This window comes from Chelonia mydas, chromosome 7 (genome assembly GCF_015237465.2).
Source record: "Chelonia mydas isolate rCheMyd1 chromosome 7, rCheMyd1.pri.v2, whole genome shotgun sequence".
In the NCBI taxonomy this organism is placed as follows: domain Eukaryota; kingdom Metazoa; phylum Chordata; order Testudines; family Cheloniidae; genus Chelonia; species Chelonia mydas.
The window spans coordinates 114,946,576-114,961,715 of NC_057853.1; the positions used below are offsets into that span (position 1 = coordinate 114,946,576).

Here is a 15,140-nt window from a genome sequence, read left to right on the forward strand (position 1 = left end):
CACTACAGTACTTGTATGAGGTGAATTGAAAAATACTATTTCTTTTGTCATTTTTACAGTGCAAATATTTGTAATAAAAATAATAATATAAAGTGAGCACGATACACTTTGTATTCTATGTTGTAATAGAAATCAATATATTTGAAAATGTAGAAAAACATCCAAAAATATTATATACATTTCAATTGATATTCTATTGTTTAACAGTGCGATTAATCACAATGAATTTTTTTAATCATAATTAATTTTTTTGAGTTAATCACGTGAGTTAACTACGACTAATTGACAGCCCTACTCTGGATACATCAGGGACCTGGACGTTACACCTCACCGCACAAACTTTGCCGAGTTTAGAGCATAAATTTAAGCACAAGGCCCTCTGGGTAAGGTAATTCTTATTATCTTTGATGTATTACTTGAAGGTAATATACAGAGATAAAATCAGCACTGACATCTATTGGTTTTTTGTCACAGATGAAAATAAGTTTATGGGAAATTCTTTTAAAAATAGATGAATTGCCTAAATTGTTATTTTCACAGTGAAGAAAAGTTTTGCTTCTTTTGTGTCATTAAGACAATATATAGCATTGTTTTGCTCCAAAGAGAAGTAATGCTTGACTTCAGATTCTGCACATATAACTCAAATGCTACTCCTAGAGTCCATTTGAAGCAAGTAAAATTCAAGCCCATATTTTAGCGTGATTTCCAATGACAAGAGTAAACAATTTTTAGAGATATTAAATCCTTTATTCTTTGGAGGCTAACAAACTGGTAATGTACCATAGAAAGAGCTGCAGTTTCTTTGACAATCGACTAATCACAACCTAAGATCTTTAGCTCATCACAGTTTCAAGGGCCCTATATCTCCAAACAGACTTTGTGGATGGGTTTAACTGAGTATGTGCCCAGTGACTGTTAATGTCAGGAGTGAGTTCCTTCTCAGCTAGTTAGAGTTCAAACTTATACCGCCAAAGTCAGATTTGCCATTAAAATTCTATGAGGTGCAGGATCAGACCAATAGGTCTCAGTCTTGTTGGGTGCTGAGCACTCTGACTGTGTCATAGCAAGCACTTAAGCATGTGCTCAGTTTAATACAGCTCCTGATGTTAGAAGTCACTGAGCACATACTCAGATAACCATTCAAAGTCATTCTCAAGAAGTCAACGGGAGTACTCACATACTTGCACGTAACTTTTTTTGCTGAATTAGAGCAAGAGCATTCAGCATTTTGCAGGATCAAGCCCACAGTGAATAACTTTTCAGTGATGCTGGGATCTCCACGAGTGACATCTTCATTTTGCTCTCAGGCAGTAGGAAGAGGAGGGTAATGTGGCCACAAACAGGAGATTTAAGGGGCTGGGAGAGGGAAACTCCAACAGAGCAGATCAATGGTTAAGGTGTATGTGTGCATGCATGCAGTGAGGGAGTTAAAATGCTTTGTTCTGCTTTGTCCAACAAGTCCAGGTCATTTTTCAAAATGTGTTTTAACCATGCTCAGACTTAGTCCTTTCCCTTATTGGGAGTAGAGCAGTGATCCTAATCCAACTCCAAAGATGCTGTAACTCAAATGAGCTGCATATCTCCCATTTGGAGGAGACACACAAATCCACCCACCAGACATAACTGATGCAGCCATTTAAGTAGAATACATAAGACATGGGTGAGGGGGGTAGGGGGAATTAAACACCTTCTGTAACAATAATGACAGTTTTGAACTGAATAATTTGTATGCTACAAAACATATCATCTGACAAAAGTTTTAAAAAAACATAATTTCTGTGTAGTGGGGGAGGTGGCAGAAAATGTACAGAGAAACAAGCACTGATTTTTGCAGGAAAATCCAGAATTTCCTGATGTTTATCTAAAGAAGGGAGGTGAAGAGATAGTATATATCGGCATAGTTCCATTGATTTCAAGGGAACTACAGTGATTGACATCAGCTAATCATCTGGCCCATTACAGTTTTGCAACCTATCTAGAAAGATGTTAGAGATGTTAGATGTCTAGATTAAAATAGAAAATGTGCATATATTTACTGTTGATTTGATTAGTGATAAAGGTCAAGCTAGTGGATACTTAGCAGGTTTCATAAGAAGCTTGTCTTTTGATAATCTCTGAGCGGGGAATCTTGGTCCCACTAAAGCCAATAGCAAAACTCCCATTCATTTCACCGTGGCCAGGATTTCACCTTCAGTTTCCACACACAAGAATGGACTGGCATAAACATATGCAACATGTCACATAAATCCATGAGTATTGTGTGTATATATTTATATACACACCTTTTTTTTTGTTTGCTTGTTTACTTTACAGAGATTCTTTGATCATGAATGCTTGTTTCCCAAGAGGTGATGACCCTATTTTTCTCAACAGGAAGGTGAATTTTATTGTGGCTTTGTTGCATGTATCCACAGGATTATCAATCAGCCAGTTCAAACTTGTCTATTTGAGCACCCTTGTTTAAATTGGTTCTCCTTACTTCTACACTTGCACTTATCAATATTTAAACATTTAAGCCTGGATTCAGTGTTACTTAAGCATGTGCCTAACTTAAAGGATGTGAGTAGTCCCAATGGGATTTCAGTACCTTGCTGAACTGGGACCTGGGTTTAGACCCAGTGCCAAAAGTGCGAAGCAGGGTGACACCAAATGGTACTGTACAAGACTGCAGTTTATGCTGCCAATCCTTAGAACAGAAATTAGATAGCATAGTGAACTAACAACGTACAGCAGGACACAAATGTGAAGTGACATAAGAAACATGCAGTGGGTTTTCAGTGGGGATGGGAAAATTGGAGCAAATTTGGATTTTTGCAGCTGGTCCCTTATCTATAATGAGCCAACCCAGAACCCCAGATCCAAACTCCTTCCTGAACTTTCAGAAAGGCTAGGTCGGATTCCAGATCCAGACTTTGCAGCTCAGCTCCACCTTTGCATTTTAGGGACTTTGCACACTTCTGGGGTAAGGAGGGGTCACGCTCACATAAATGGGAAGTTCTGGTTGGTTTCCTCCCCCTTGACAACAATAGAATAGTGTAAAGGGGCCAGGATGCAGGCCAGCAAAAGGGCTCTTAGTCTGCTGGGAATTTTTGAATGTCTGACTGATACTCTTATCTATAACTGGTTTTTCCAGCCACACCTGGTGTCTGAAGGAGCATTGCTGCTGCTCACAACGAACTGCATTTAGTCTCTCTCAGCTGCACTTCATTCTGTACCAAGTTACAAGGTTCAAAGAGATTGTCCAGGTGTCCTGGAGAGCTAGCTTGGACTGTGTGCTGTAGAATAATATTGCTATGGTAGAATAATGTGTGTGGGGAGGAAACTCACCCCTGTACTGCAAAGATGATGCAAAGTGACCAGAAAGGAACTGCATTCCCACCCCTCACCCTCTGTAGTAAATTCTTTGTGTAACAGGGCCCCATAACCCATCAGGCACAAAGCCAGTTCTAGTGGTTCTACTCCATCTCTGCAGAAGTCCTTCCAACTGGTGCAGTGACCATTCTAACTGAGGGGAGGGCAGGCTGAAGGAGGGAGAGGCAGGCGGGGGACAGAAGTAGGCCTGAGTGGGGAGGTCCTGTGTCCTAGTAATTCTGTACCCCTGCAGTGTCCCATAGGAACCATTTGGGACATGGGCACAAGTTTGGGCAACTCTCAAGGCTGCCCTCACCTGCATAGCTTGGGGAATGGCCCTTTTTTCCTTCACCAGCACAGCGATGAATCAGCTTCATGGTCTGCCGCCTCTGGACATCATTGTCCTCTCACTTTTACCAGTGCAACTCCTTTGACATTTTAATAGAACAACGCCTGATTTACACCCATGCGAATGGAGAATCAGGATGTATGTACACAAAGGTGGCAGCTGTGATTACTCCTATTTCAGCACATGGACACTTCACCTATGACATTGTTATCAGTGGTTCAAAACATGCTAGCAAAAGTATTTCCATGCTATGCAACCAGCTGCCTAGAAAAACAAATCCAGCCACAGATATGATGCCCACTCTCAAATTTCCTATGGTACTGGAATGATAGTTTTGAATGGAAAAACTTGAATAGGTGTGGGAAACTTGGATTCTATCTCTACCTCGGTCACAGACTTCCTATATGACCATAGGCAAGTCATTTAGCTAAAACTTGTCCACTGACTCGGGTGCATATTCTGAGACACCTATGTGCTGATTTTCAGAGGTACTGAGCACCTGATGTCCCCACTGATTTAATATAAAGAAAAACTTTCAAGTCATAATGCAGTACCTGATACTCTTGTCTGACACTTCTTGTACTCTTGTGTCCCATTATCCTGCACTAGATTTGGATGTTATGATTGATTTGTCATTGATTTTTCTAAACATTTGTAACACCTCAGTTTTCTTTAAAAGCTCCCTAGCAGTCAATCCTAAAAACTGTATTCTCATAGCTGTTTTTCTTTGTATGTAGCTTTCATTTGTGTCAGTCAAAGAGGTTCTGTTGACACAGGACTGAAAAGCTACTGTACATGCCATGATGTGTCAGAGAAAATAGCTTGACATTGATGTCTTGGTCCCTAACAAGTCTTTGCTAATATGTTAACAAGTCTTGCCAAGATCTAGTAATTCCCCTATAACCATTTGCTACATTCCACAGAGGACATAAGGAAAAACAGGTAAGGGGGACCTTATGGAGGAATTAAAGTCTGAATCAACTACTGCACAGAAACACTTTGGACTTGTTAAACTTTAAAACACATGCCCTAATAGGCATCCAAATTTTAGTGCATTGGGCATTGGTGCATTTATCTTTCAAAATGTCTCCAATCAGAAGAGGAAAATTATTTTTAAAGAATTGTAACACAATTTTGCTAACTGAAAAACAGCCTCCATGACTAATTACACAAACATTTTTGTAGACGAGAGTATTGTGTAGTCACTATACCGTTCCTTTCACTATCATCACAGACCTGAGGGTATTTACATGTGAGAAGAAAGAGCATCAAAATTAAACTCTTAGGGAAAAAATATTATAAATACTAAGTAAATTTCCCATCTTTCATCTATAATATTATCTAGCTGAGGGACTTCCCACACTAGGGTGAACTTTTAAAACAGTATAGTACCTGCTTTAACTAACACATTTCAGAATTCTAGTGTAGACAGGGCAGTTGTATTTCAACAGATATTCCCTGCTCAAGGTGAACCTTTTTGAAAATGCACCTTTTATGGTCGAGTGATAAGGCCTTCAGGATGGGATGTTCGAAAGCACTCAGATTTGGTATAACTGTGCTCCCATTGAAGTCAATGGGAGTTTTACCATCAACTTCAGTAAAAAGAAAAGGAGGACTTGTGGCACCTTAGAGACTAACCAATTTATTTGAGCATAAGCTTTCGTGAGCTACAGCTCACTTCATCGGATGTATACTGAGTATGCATCTCACGAAAGCTTATGCTCAAATAAATTGGTTAGTCTCTAAGGTGCCACAAGTCCTCCTTTTCTTTTTGCGAATACAGACTAACACAGCTGTTACTCTGAAACCTGTTAATAATACAGGGGTTCTCAAATTTCATTATAGTGTGGACCACATCCTAATAAAGGCATTCTCTTGAACCACCTTCTCTCCCATTTACAATCACATAGCACTCCTGTGGCAACTACAGCCATCACTTATGTAGAAATATAGTCGTAGGAAAGAGCAGAATGTGTTGTATCAGAATGTCATTCCTTGCAGTAAAGAAAGCTACGTAAGCTGGAGAAAGGTGGGCTTGGTGGAACTACCATTAAGTGGGTACATGATTGGTTAAACCACTGCAAACAAAGTGTAACTATTAATGGAATGATGTCAGATTGGAGGGAGGTCTCAAGTGGGCTTCCACAGGGATCTGTGCTGGGCCTGGTGTTAACATCTTTATTAATGACCTGGATGTAGGAAGAGAGAGCACACTGATCAAATTTGCAGATAACAAAGCTGGGGGAGTTGCCAACACTTTGGAGGATAGAACTAAACTTCAGAGGGATCTTGATAATTTTGGAGAACTAGGCTATAGTCAACAAAATGAAATTCAGCAAATTCAAATGTAAGTTGCTACACTTAGGGAAGAAAAACCAAATGCACGAATACAGAATGGCTTGGCACCAGCACTGCTGAGAAGGATCTGGGAGTTGTGGTCAATTACAACCTCAACAGGAGTCAGATATATGATGCTGATGCAAAAGAAGCAAATGTAATTTTAGATTGCATTAACAGAGGCATAGCATGCAAGTCATGGGGGGTGATATTACCGCTGTACTCAGCACTGGTTAGGCCTCAGCTGGAGTACTGTGTCCAGTTTTGGTCACCAATGTATAGAAAGGATGTGGAGAAACTGGAAAGGATCCAGAGACAAGTGGTAAAGATGATCAAAGGGATGGAATGCAAGCCATATAAGCAAAGGAACTGGATATGCTTTGCTTGGAAAAGAAGAGATTAAGAGGGGACATGATAGCAGTCTTCAAATACTTGAAAGGTTTTCATAAAAAAGATGGAGAAAAGTTGTTCTCTCTTGCCACAGAGGGCAGGACAAGAGGTAATGGGTTCAACTACAGCAGAGCAGATTTAGATTAAATCTCAGGAAAAACTTCCTAACTGTAAGAACCGTAAGACAAAGGAACAGACTGCCAAGGGAGGTTGTGGAAACTCCTTCACTGGAGCTTTTCAAAAGGAAGCTGGATAGCCATCTGTCTTGGATAGTTCAGACATAACAAATCCAGCATCTTGGCAGCAGGTTAGACCAAATGACCCTTGTGGTCCTTTCTAACCCTATGATTCTAAGTTAACAGCTGGGAAAGGAAGAGCCAGCAGCATGTGACCAGTTAGCTGTTTGCAGTTCACCAGCAAATGCTTCAAGGACCACAGTTTAGGAACCTCCGGTTCATAACTAAGGTTTCAAGGTTTAAATATTAGTGATAGCTTTATGAAGGGCCTCTTTAAAATGAACAACTAGAGATGAACCTGTGTCAACTAAGTTCGTGATCTTACATAAAAACCTTCATCACAATTGGCAAGCTTCTTCCCATTTCCTGGTTTCTCCAGCCAATTTTTAAAATGCACAAAATGCTTGCAAACTTGACAAGTTGCCCACAATGCACAGCAAAATCCAGGAAAACAAATACCAAGAGTGGGCCAAATGCTGTCCTCAGATACAGAATATCCCATTATAATTTCAATGCAAGATGCATACATGAATCTGATGTCAGAATTTAGCCGAAATGTTCCTGAGCAAAAAAACTACGTAGTGTCACTTTGTTCCCTTGACTTGCCATGAAAATCTATGATACATGGGATGTAAGTAAGAGCCAAACAAATTACTTCTGTGTCACCCATATAAGTAACATTATGCTATACATCACAAATTTAAAAAATAAGACAACATCATAGATTGAGATGACTGTTTATTTCAGGTATTTCTGAAACACCTATTTCTTGGTATCTAAGCTCTAGGTTTTATGTAGTAAAGTCTCATTCTAGTAGATGAGATTAATGTATGTTGTTTCTGAGTTGTTGTCTATTGTTTATCTACTTCGCCTGCGACAGAGCTCTTTTCTCCTACTCTGTAGTAAACACACTGTCAACGTTTAATGAATTATGAGGATCTGACCAGCTTTCAAGCGTTAGCATTTTCTAGCTGACATTTTGCCATTAAGTATGGTAAAAAGACTGGAAATTAACTTGGAATTGAAAGTTAACTAAACTGTTCCATGGAATGAACGAGAGCAGCCAAAACTACCCATGTCATGGGAGAACTAGACTAAGGATTCATTTTTTTTCCTGTTAAAAATGCCATGAGACAAATCCTAAAGCACCTACTCATTTACAACGCTCATTCAAGTCAAGTAAAAAAAGAATAAAAATTGACTAAGGATCTCAGAATTTTTGCACCCTCACAGTGTACATTGCAAGTTTTCATAAGTACGACTGGCTGGAGCATTATAAACAGTAACATTGCCTCTAAAACAAATGTTTCTCTTTACCTGTTTCTTGTCATTAACCCACTGTTTCTTTGGTTTCTTTTCCCCATCTCCGTGTCCCCCTTTTTCCTGTTCTACTCTCTTTAGGTTACCCCCTTCTTTTTTTAAAGAGTTCCCTTTTAATCAGCTAGAGCCTGCTGGCATGAGCTGTCAATAGTATTCACTTCACTAGGCTCTAGCCTTATGTTGCATTGCTGTGGCAACAAGATTTAGCAGCAAGTCACCAGCCTTGAACTTGTCAGCGTCTGTAACAATGTGCGCCCAGCATGAATTACTGTCCAGCACATCAGGTTGCCATGACAACTACTAACAATAAAACTCATCTCTCTGCTTTAAATTCAGTAACTTTTAATGTTAGTTTCCAAGATGATCTGGGTCTGTATTACGTGAATCCCAGGTCTGAGGGGTTTTTTTTGAATGATTCAAATAATTAAATAATCAAAGAAATGGGAAGGAGCTAGATGGGCAATTTGGGTCATTAATTCAATGGATAGTAGAGTAAAGCAGTGCAGAGCATAACAATGGGAGTGCCAATGCTGCAGATGCTGAGGAAGAGGGCAAACAAACAAAAGCCTAAGTGTCTGTGTGTACAATGTGTAGTACTGAGCTTCATCTGATAGCACAGTGTGCTCATGCAACCTAATCTGCATTCCCAAGACCCTTCTAAACTTTGGGCTCCATTCTGCAGGATGCTGAGTGTCTTTTGAGACTGCTTCGTCTCTCAGAGGATCAGACCCTTTGTGACTGTCCTCTGATTTCTCCCCTGCCCCCCCCCTCTGGACACAGAAAGCTTTAGCTTGTGGAAATGTCTCATTTGACCAGATCAGTCAGTACTATGAGTGCCCTGTGAAGGAGAACAAAAGAGGCAATTTATGGCTGTGTGTGACAGTCTGTCCCCCTATGTTCACCCCTGTTATAGGACTATGATAACTGTTGTACAAAGTATGCATTTGAAAACTCATAATTCACTGGTCATTATTGTCCTGGTAAAATATGTATGGCAACATTGTATGTAAATTTATAAAATGCTACTGTATGATATTCCTGAGACATATTCCAATTTTAGAAAAGCAGCCACAAACCAGTTCCTCAGGACAAAAGGCAAACTGACTCAGCCAGGTGTCAACAAAATCAAATGGACCATCACCTGGTTAGTGGCCATTCTTTGGCAGGAAAAAGTGTATGAGCGAGAAATTGACATCTTTGCAAAGAAACAGCTGGAGGTTCCCAACCACACAGACTTGTCTCCTCAACCCCAGCTGATGATGATTCTCAAAGAAGAAGAAAAAGTGTGAGATGCCGCAAGTTATTCCTCCTTTCTCTCTACCCAAGACACCCACAACACCTGAAGAACAAAGGATATACATAGCTTTGGACAGGGAGGGATCCTGGCTGAAAGGAATTCAGCCAGTAAGACTGCTAAAATGTGGTGAGAGAGACCTTTGCTTTGAATTCACTTAGGGCAAGTCTACACTTGCCATTTAAAGCGGAAAAAGTCCCTTTTTTGTGCAAAAACCATGGGAGCGTCTACCCTTGCCAATGACTTTTTGCGGTGAAGCTCAGAAGTTTCACCACAGAAAGAAAACCACCTCCACAAGAGGCGTACAGTTCTTACCAGTGATGCTTTTGCAGTGATGTGCAAGCAAAGGACAGGGGGAGGGATAGCTCAGTGGTTTGACCATTAGCCTGCTAAACCCAGGGTTGTGAGCTCAATCCTAGAGGGGGCCATTTAGGGATCTGGGGCAAAAATTGTGGATTGGTCCTGCTTTGAGCAGGGGGTTGGATTAGATGACCTCCTGAGGTCCCTTCCAACCCTGATATTCTATGATTTTATGAAGACACGTTCTTCCTGTTTACACAGCTTTTAGCCTCCTGAGGCTATCCCACAATGCCTAGGTGACCATTCTGGCCAGCAGCTCTGCTGCTCTGATGTCAGGTAAACAGACACACACCCCTCCCCCTGTAAAGCCCTGGGAACTTTGAAACTCCCCTTCCTGTTTTCTTGGCAAGTGCTCACTTATCATCTGGCCAGGTGACAATGTCTGCTCCACAGAGCAAACAATCCCCTGCTGGAGCAATACTGAGCTACTGGAGCTGATCAGTGTTTGGGGAGAGGGGCCTGTGCAGGGACCTAGGATGCCCCACCATCACCTCCGCCCAGTGGTGAGCTGGAGCCGGTTTGCACCGGTTCCCTAGAACCAGCTGTTAAATTTAGAAGCCCTTTTAGAACCGGTTGTTCCGCGACTGACAACCGGTTCTAAAAGGGCTTCTAAATTTAACCAGCCTAAAGTGGCACCTTAGGCACCGACTCCATGGGTACTCCAGCCCTGGAGCACCCAAGGGGAAAATTTGGTGGGTGCAGAGCACCCACCGGCAGCTCCCCGCCCCACCCCCGACCCCAGCTCACCTCACCTCACCTCCACCTCCGTCTCCTCCCCTGAACGCGCCGCCCCCGCTCTGTTTCTCTGCCCCGCCAGGCTTCCTGCGAATCAGCTGTTCACATGGGAAGCCGGGGCAGGCTGAGAAGCAGGTGGCGGCTTCCCGCTCAGGCCCAGGGAGGCGGAGGTGAGCTGGGGTGGGGGTGGGGCGCGAGGAGGGCCGCCCGCGCCGCAGCAGGTAACCCGGGGAAGGGGGGCATGCGCAGGGGAACCGCTCCTCACCCCAGCTCACCTCCACCACCCTCGGCCTGAGTGTGAAGCCACTGCCTGCTTCTCTGCCCGCCAAGGCTTCCCGCCGAACAGCTGATTCGCGGGAAGCCAGCGGTGGGGGGCGGTGCGGAGAAGCAGAGCGGGGCGGTGTGTTCAGGGGAGGAAGCAGAGCAGAGGTGAGGTGAGCTGGGGCCGGGCGTGAGGCGGGGAGCTGCCGGTGGGTGCTCTGCACCCACCAAATTTTCCCCGTGGGTGCTCCAGCCCTGGAGCATGCAGGGAGTCGGCGCCTAAGGTGCCACTTTTGATGTGATCAGTGGGGAGAGCGGCTGCTCCCCCTGCTCCCCCCCGAGCTATGCTCCCCTGCCCCTAGGAGCCAGAGGGACCTGCCGGATGCTTCCTAGGAGCTGCCCCAGGTAAGCACCTCCGGGACTCCCCACCTCGCCCCCCGACAGGTGCCTCTGGCTCTTAGGGGTGGGGTGGGCACCCACTACGGTGTCCCACAAGGCCCTCCTGCCTGGTTCTGGGGGCAGTCAGGGGACAGGGGAGGGGGGTGGATGGGGCAAGGGCCCTGGGGGGGGTGTCAAGGAACATGGGGGGGGGGTTGGATGGGGCAAGAGTCCCGAGGGGCGGGGGTGGGCAATGACCCCCTCGTGGGGTGAGGAGGGAACCCGTTGTTAAGATTTTGGCAGCTCATCACTGCCCCCGCCCCCTTCCCACAAGACCCATCGTCAAAATGGAGAGAGCTGCACTGTGCGATAGCTGCCCTAGAGCGCTGCTCTCATCAGCGATGGAAGTGCTGCTAAGGTAAACACTCTGATGCCTGAGGAATGAAGTGAGGACACAAACCAGCGCTTTACTTTCACCAGTTCCCTTTCACCGGTGAAACTTACAGCACAAAAACTCGGCAAGTGTAGACATATCCTTAGTTTAAGTTAGGTATTAGTTGTGTTATACTTTTTTATTTACTTGTAACCCATTCTAACTCTTATGCCTCATTATTTGTAGTCACTTAAAATCTATTTTTTTGTAGTTAATAAACTTGTTTTATCTAAGCCAGTGTGCTTGGACTGAAGTGTTTGGGAAACTCCATTTGGGATAACAGGATTTGTGCATATAATTTACTAGTAATAAAATGACGGACTTTATATGAGCTTGTATTGTCCAAGAGAGGGCTGGGCAGTATAAGATGCACATTTCTGGGGGAAAGTCTGGGACTGGAACTTGCTGGAGTTACTCTGCAGTGTAATTCAAGAGTGGCTGGTCATAGCACTCTTGCAGTATTACTGGGAGTAATTTACATGCTGGAGGCTGGGTGTGAGCAGACCAGGAATGGTAGTTTTTACAGCAGAGCAATGTAAAAGGCACCCATGTTGGAGAACTGAGAGACACAGCTGTTCATCAGTCCAGGCTGTACCCTGGGTAATGTCACACGGTGTCCTTGCTAGCCTCTTTTCTGTGAAATTTCCCATTCTCACTAACACTCATGCAGCTCCCCCAGTGGTAGCAATGGTGGGAGCTCTAGTGTAGACAGAGATCCTGGTGGCTGCTGGTGCTTTAAGTCCTGTGTTGTGTAACCCTGTTCAAAGCAGGTCTGCATGACACAAATGTCACTGGCCCTCACTGCTTTCTCTGCACTAATTCTGCCATTATTGCTAATGCCAGTGGGGCTGTGACAGAGTACAGGGTGCAAAAAGGTGAGCCTGCACTCTGATCACTTAAATGTTGATTAGTACCCCACTAGGAAGCTGATGGGGGTAATCACTCAGTTGGGCTGCCTGGAAGAGCCAATTACTGTATCTAACAGGTGGCACAGGAAGGAAGTGCAGAGGGAAAGAGAAAGGGAGGAACAGGGCTAGCTGAGCCTAGCCAGACAGTGACTCTGTTACCCTCGGCCCCTGGTGAGAGGGCCAAAAGTGAGCTGAATATTCTAAATAGGCTGTTTCACAAGGACTGTTATGAAATTAGTGGAGGGAACACAAAATAAATAGATGCAGTGAAAGCACAGCCAAAGGGAGTCTGTGCAGTATTTGCAGACAGAAGGCAGGAGAGGGGCCACATCCTGTGACAGGGGCTGAACTACTGCTAAAAAATATTAAGAAAAAATCCCAGTGTAAAGAAGTTTGTATGCGGTCACATGATCTGAGCCACAGAAGTCCACTAGATTCCTTTTAGAAGTCATGACTGTCTTTCATAAAGGAATTGAAAAATCAAAAGTCAATTAAACGTAGATCTGGGTGAACTATTTGCACCAACCAATTTATTAGTCGTGGTAAGCCCTTTTTCTGTTTGTTTGTTTGTTTGTCTGTTTGACCATAGAGAGATCATGATTTCGCTCATTGTCCAAAATTCCCAGCACATTTGAGCCATTGGCCACTCACAAATTGTTCTCTGTTAATGTTGCTCCAACGATTCGACATTTCAAAATGCTTACCGTTTTGACTGGACATGAACGTCACAATGTTTTTGTTCCCAGTCTGGAAAAACATAATGTTTAAAGAAAGCAGGTTTCGGGTGCTAACCGTTGTGATTACAAATTTGAAAATGGCTTTCCATGAATGTTCCGCAACAATGACGTAAAATTCTGAGTCTGAAAACATCCCTGGAGAGGATGAAGACAGAAAGATGAAATTTGGCCCTTCACATGTAGATTTAGCCAAGCAGCAATATTCTTGGCCTCAGCTATGGTTGCTTTGTGCTTCACAGCGGCATAAGGCATCCACATAACACTGAATTTACTGGCAGGTGGAGGATTGCTGCAGTGTTGAGGCATTCCCAGGTGGCATAAAACCACGGTAGCAGCTCCTATGCCACTCCCCTCAGTGCCCCCATGTAGGAGACATGTCGAGGTAAAAAGGGGTGTGGCTAGTCATCTACCTTTAGCTGCTGGGTTGGCCCCTTGGGGCAATGGATGTAAGTTAGAGCAGCTCTAAAGTTGCTCAAATTTACGTTGGGACAGGCACAGTCCCTAGAATCATGGGGACATAACCTCTAACCCCAACCTATCCCAAGTATTGCTTTGACACAATTCAGAACCGAAGCCAAGATGTTTCAAGAAGTTCATTCATTGTTTAGATGAGCAGCTTTATAATTTGCAACATAGGCATTTTAGCAAGTAAGGCTTTATGGGTACTAAAGTACTGTAGGGTATCTTTGGTAATGGAGTGTACATTACATTTGTACTACATTAGAAATTGGGAGGGATTCCCAGAAATGTGTGTCTTCTGTCCAGTATACAGCCTGCCTGTAGTTTCATTCACTCTGATGTTATAAAGTATTCATCCTTTTACTGCCTTTCACAATGAATACCCGATGCAATCTCTGTGCCACTCTAAATTTTCCGTAACAATGGCCACATTTCTTCAAAGGAGCATAAGTCACAACCAAAGAGTCAAACAATGGAAAGGTTTGTTTAAAAATAAAAAGCCAGATGTAAAACAGGATATGGCATATTTCAAGTGCAGCTCCTAGATGCAAACAGGAAGAAGCAGCAGGTTTTCCTTTTCTCTGAGTCAAGCTCTCAGCTCCCCACATCAGGGGACATTGCTGACAAGAGGATAATTAATGAAGATTTGTAAGAGAACATATTCATGCAGACAAACACTACACAATAGTGGAGGTCTATCAGTTTACACGGATTTTAATGTGTACTAGGGCTGTCGATTAATCGCAGTTAACTCACGTGATTAACTCAAAAAAATTAATCATGATTAATCGCAGTTTTAATCTCACTGTTCAACAATAGAATGCCAATTGAAATTTATTAAATATTTTGGATGTTTTTCTACATTTTCATATATATTGTATTCTGTATTGTAATTGAAATCAAAGTGTGTATTATTTTTTATTACAAATATTTGCACTGTAAAAATGATAAACAGAAGAAATAGTATTTTTCAATTCACCTTATACAAGTACTACAGTGCAGTCTCTTTGTCGTGAAAGTGCAATTTACAAATGTAGATTTTTTTTGTTACATAACTGTCAAAACAAAACTGTCAAAAACAAAACAGTGTAAAACTTCAGAGCCTACAAGTCCACTCAGTCCTACTCTTGTTTAGCCAATTGCTAAGACAAACAAGTTAGTTTAAATTTACAAAAAGAAAAGGAGTACTTGTGGCACCTTAGAGACTAACAAATTTATTTGAGCATAAGCTTTCGTGAGCTACAGCTGCATCCGATGAAGTGAGTTAGTCTCTAAGGTGCCACAAGTACTCCTTTTCTTTTTGCGAATACAGACTAACATGGCTGCTACTCTGAAACCTTTAAATTTACAGGAGATAATGCTGCCCTCTTCTTATTTACAATGTCACCTGAAAGTGAGAACAGGCATTTGCATGGCACGGTTATAGCGGGCATTGCAAGGTATTTACGTGCCAGATATGCTAAACATTCATATGCCCCTTCATGCTTCAGCCACCATTCCAGAGGAAATGCTTCCATGATGATGCCACTTGTTAAAAAAATGCGTTAATTAAATTTTGACTGAACTCCTTGGGGGAGAATTGTATGTCCCCT

General features: G+C 42.8%; 1 protein-coding gene across 3 annotated transcripts in view; it reads right to left on the reverse strand.

The window, feature by feature from the left end:
- The window catches only part of ADD3 (adducin 3), a 202,744-nt gene extending 194,585 nt beyond the window's left edge, over window positions 1–8,159 (reverse strand). For 2 of the 3 annotated variants that reach the window (XM_043552445.1, XM_043552423.1), the window contains exon 1: window positions 7,981–8,159. The gene's annotated coding sequence lies outside the window, so the exon portion shown is untranslated. The remainder of the gene's footprint in view (window positions 1–7,980) is intronic. The other variant, XM_043552432.1, reaches the window with a different exon arrangement.
- Between the last annotated feature and the right edge of the window lie 6,981 nt (window positions 8,160–15,140).